Consider the following 4,996-nt stretch of genomic DNA (forward strand, 5'->3'; position numbering starts at 1 on the left):
ATTTTCCTTCAATTCCTCCCTTAGGTTTAAATCAGTGTTGCTGCACAGGTTATGGCTGGGAACTTGCTTGAATAAGTAGCCAATTTGTGTCTCAAGTTTTTTGATGGCATCATCTTGATTCTGCATTTTGGACCGCACTTCCTCTTAGAACATTTTACTGTCTTGAACTTCTTTGTATATACGTTCAAGTAGGGTCTCAATCCTTGAGAGTCTATCTTCGGATGATGATGAGTTGAAACTGGAGGGATGAGAAGGGCCATTTTGGTTTTTATATGGATGTTGAGAGGTGTTGTTAGGTGGGTGCTGATATGATCTCTGTGTGGACTGTTGGTGAACTGCATTGGGGTTGTGAAGTCTCGGATCTTGGCCTTGATCTTGTTGATTTTTCCACCCAAAGTTTGGATGGTTCCTCCAACCAGGATTATAAGTTTTGGAGTACGGATCATGGTTTTGCCTAGGTGAGTTTCCAATGTAGTTGGCTTGCTCCTGATCCCCCTCTGCCTCTCCATTCACTCCTTCTTGAGCTGCTGATGAGGTGGTGATTGCTGCTACTTGGTTCCTCTCCATCTTCTTGGTAAGGTCAGCCAACTGCTTGGTTCCTCTCCATCTTCTGGGCCAGCAATGCATCCACGTTGTTTAGCTCCATCATTCCTCTAGTGTTGCCTCTTTCAGAGGCATAGAAGTAGTCATTCTCTGCTACAGTCTCAATGACATCTTTGGATTCATCAATGGTCTTCTTCTTGTTTAGAGATTCCCCAGATGAGTGGTCTATTGCCTTCTTTGATTCATAAGAAAGACCCTCATAAAAAATGTGTAACTGCACCCATTCATTGAACATATCTGGCGGACACCTTCTTGTCAAGTCCTTAAACCTCTCCCATGCTTCATATAGAGTCTCAACATCTTGTTGCCTGAAGGTTTGTACCTCAGCTCTCAACCTGTTGATTCTTTGAGGAGGATAGAATCTTGCCAAGAATTTGTTCACCACATCTTTCCAGATTGTTAAACTCTCCTTCGGGAAGGATTCCAGCCATTTAGATGCTTTGTCCTTGAGTGAGAAGGGAAACAGAAGCAGTCTATAGGTGTCATGATGAATACCATTAGACTTCACAGTATCACATATCCTTAGGAATGTGGTTAGATGTTGATTGGGGTCTTCTTGGACACTTCCTCCGAATGAACAGTTGTTCCAAACAAGGGTGATGAGCTGTGGCTTTAGTTCAAAGTTATTGGCATGTATGTTTGGCTTTTGGATGCTACTTCCACAGTTTCCTGGGTTTAAATTTATGTAAGATCCCAGAACTCTTCTCTCTTGCTCAGCATGATGCACTGGACCTTCTCTGCCATGGTTGTGAGCTTCTTCTTCATGATGATTCTCCATATTCTCATCCATGTCTGGTTCAAAGTACTCTTCCTCTTCCTCAACACCAACAGCTCTCTTTCCTCTTGCTTCCCTCTTTAATCTAAGGAAGGTCCTCTAAGGTTCAGAATCAAAAGAAGTTAAAAATGTTGTTAGTGTGAGTGATGTTATCATAAACGAGAGATAGAGAGTATTCTTGTTAAAAATGCTGTTAGTGTAAGTGATGCAATATATCAAATAGTTAGTGGGTTAATGAACTGAATTGTAACAAATAAGAGAACACTATAAACGGGTAGGGGTAAAGGGAAGAAAATAACTGAAACTGAAAGTAAATCAATCAAACAGAAATTAAATCAACAAAAGAAAGAAAAAGTGCTCAATCTAGTTATCCACCAATTTAATCATTGTTAATACAAAATCAATCCCCGGCAATGGCGTCATAAACTTGATGCCCGGAAACTTGTCTCTCAACAATTTTCCCTCGGCAAGTATACCGAATTGTCGTCAAGTAAAAACTCACAATAGAGTGAGGTCAAATCCCACAGGGATTGATTGGTCAAGCAACTTTAATCAGCAGAATGTTCTAGTTGAGCTAAGCAGCATTTGATTTGAGAATTTCAGGAAATTAAATGGCGGGAAAGTAAATGGCAGAAAATGAAATTGCTGGAAATAAAGAACTGAATGTAAATGACGGAAAGTAAATTACAGAATCTTAAATGGGGAATGGGGAAGATGAACATAAAAGTAAATGAAAGAAAGTAAAGAGAATGGGTAAGATTAGAAATGGGGAGTTAATTGGGCTCAAGAGATGTTGTATTCTCCGGATCAAGTTCATTTTCATCTCTTCCTCAATCAATGCATTCATTGATCTCCTTGGCAATCTTAAGTGATTGAATTCCAATTCCTTGGTAATTCAATCTCTCAAATATTGATCAATAGCCAATTCCTTGGTCTAATTGCTCATGAGAAGGGATGAAGTATGGTCACTGATTATACCACATGTATTTCCAAATCAAAGTATTGGGAGAATTATATGTCACCATATCCGTCCAAACCCCAATTCGGTCCAACATGAGAAAATATTTCTAGCATGATCTCTTCATTCCTCTTCCAAGGTTCCGAAGAGATCCAAGTATGAATAGCTTCTTTTCCAAGACAACTACCCAATTGGATGAAGATTGAAAGCTTTCTAGTAAAATCAAGAGAAAAGAAAGAAGAAGAATAATGAAAACTATTATTGATCCATCAAATTACAACAGAGCTCCCTAACCCAATGAAAAGGGTTTAGTTGTTCATAGCTCTGGGAATGGAAAGCAAAGATAGAAAATACATTCTAAAAGTAAAACTAGAAGTTGCAGAGAAAGTAAAATTATACAGAGAGTAGTTTTCCCAATGCCAAAAGCTCCTTCTATAGTTCAAAACTACTCTTATATATACTACTCTTCTGATCTTCTAGTTGGCTCTTCAAGTCTTAGATGTGGGCCTTTGGATCTTTAGTTGAAGCAGTTGCAATCTTCAGTGGGCTCAGCTTTTCTTGCAGAGAAAGTGTGAGTTAGGCATGGACGTTAGTTAGGACGTTAGTGGTGTTAACGTTAAGTGAAAATGTGGGTTCGAAAACGTTATTGACGATCACCTTTTTCACTAACGTTCGTAACCCAAGATGGTCCACGTTAACTTCAACGTTAGTGGCACTAACGTTGCCTCTTGGTCCTTCGCAAACGTTATTGGCATTCACCTTTTCCAATAACGTTTGCTTGTTGCCCTTCCTTCCTACGTTAGAGTCCACGTTAGTGTAGCTAACGTGACTCTTAACGTGGGCATGCCTCAGCTTCGAGAGCGTTAGTGACACTTACCTTTGTCACTAACGCTCCAAACGCCCTTTCTCACGTTAGTGCCTCACGTTAATTGTATTAACGTGGCCACTAACGTGGTGGTGATTGCCATCTCCAACGTTAGTGACAAAGGTGAGTATCACTAACGTTGGCTCATCATTTCTTTCCTCCATGTTAGCTTCCACGTTAATGTAATTAACGTGGCAACTAACGTGGCTAATAGTGGCTTGGTCCAATGTTAGTGACAAAGGTGAGTGTCACTAACGTTGGCACCTCTTTGTTCCTTCCACGTTAGAGTTCACGTTAATGTAATTAACGTGACTCTTAACGTGGCAAAGTGTGACCCTTTTTCCAACGTTAGTGGTATTCACTTTTACCACTAACGTTGGAGCTTTACTTCTCCTTCACGTTAGCTTCCATGTTAATGTAGTTAACGTGGCAACTAACGTGGGCTATGATGGCTCACGAAGGCGTTATTGGCGATCACTTTTCTCATTAACGTTGCAAGCTAGCTCCAATTCCACATTAATGGTCACCTTAGTTAGACTAATGTGGCTATTAACGTGGCATCTTCCTTGCTTCCTTTGTCCTGAAATCAAGCAAGTAAAGTGCATCAAAGCTAGGTTCTAACTCATGAGATCATGCATCATCCATTTTATCATTCAATTCATGCATAATTCTCATAAAATCATATAAAATTCCCAATGTTTGCTTGAATCAAGATGTAAGTGATTATCTACACAAAACTTGCTTATTAACCAAGAAAATGCATGAAACTACCCTAAAATAGTAAAGAAAAGGTCAGTGAAACTGGCCAAAATGCCCTGGCATCAAGCGGCTAAACCAAGCTGTCCCTAACCATATGCTTGTGGCGTGAAGGTGTCAAGTGAAAAACTTGAGACTGAGCGATTAAAGTCGTGGTCCAAAGCAAAAAGAGTGTGCTTAAGAGCGCTGGACACCTCTAACTAGGTTCTCTAGCAAAGCTGAGTCACAATCTGAAAAGGTTCACCCAGTTATGTGTGTGTGGCATTTATGTATCCGGTGGTAATACTGGAAAACAAAATGCTTAGGGTCACGACCAAGACTCATAAAGTAGCTGTGTTCAAGAATCAACATACTAAACTAAGAGAATCAATAACACTATCTGAATTCTGAGTTCCTATAGATGCCAATCATTCTGAACTTCAAAGGATAAAGTGAGATGCCAAAACTGTTTAGAAGCAAAAAGGCTACAAGTCCCGCTCATCTAATTGTAACTAAGTTCATTGATAAGTTTGGAATTCATTGTATATTCTCTTCTTTTTATCCTATTTTGTTTTTAGTTGCTTGGGGACAAGTAACAATTTAAGTTTGGTGTTGTGATGAGCGGATAATTTATACCCTTTTTGGCATTGTTTTTACATAATTTTTAGTATGTTTTAATTACATTTTATTATATTTTTATTAGTTTTTATTCAAAAATCATAGTTCTAGAATTCACTATGAGTTTGTTTGTTTTTCTGTGATTTCAGGTATTTTTTGGCTGAAATTGAGGGACCTGAGCAAAAATCTGATTCAGAGGCTGAAAAAGGATTGCAGATGCTGTTGGATTCTGACCCTGCTGCACTCGAAGTGGATTTTCTAGAGTTACAGAAGCCCAATTGGTGCTTTCTCCATTGATTTGGAAAGAAGACATCCTGGGCTTTCCAGCAATATATAATAGTCCATACTTTGTTTGAGATTTAATGGCCCAAACTGGCATTCAAAGTCAGCCTAAAATATCTTGGCGTAAAACGCCCAAACTGGCACCAGAATTGGAGTTAAA

General features: G+C 39.2%; 1 non-coding gene across 1 annotated transcript; it reads left to right on the plus strand.

Annotated features, from left to right (window-relative positions):
* Positions 1-833: 833 nt before the first annotated feature.
* LOC112768247 (small nucleolar RNA R71) lies at positions 834-940 on the plus strand. The gene has a single exon (XR_003185684.1). It is a non-coding gene; the product is annotated as a small nucleolar RNA R71 (small nucleolar RNA).
* The last annotated feature ends 4,056 nt before the right edge of the window (positions 941-4,996 follow it).

Source organism: Arachis hypogaea, chromosome 17 (genome assembly GCF_003086295.3).
Source record: "Arachis hypogaea cultivar Tifrunner chromosome 17, arahy.Tifrunner.gnm2.J5K5, whole genome shotgun sequence".
Classification (NCBI taxonomy): domain Eukaryota; kingdom Viridiplantae; phylum Streptophyta; class Magnoliopsida; order Fabales; family Fabaceae; genus Arachis; species Arachis hypogaea.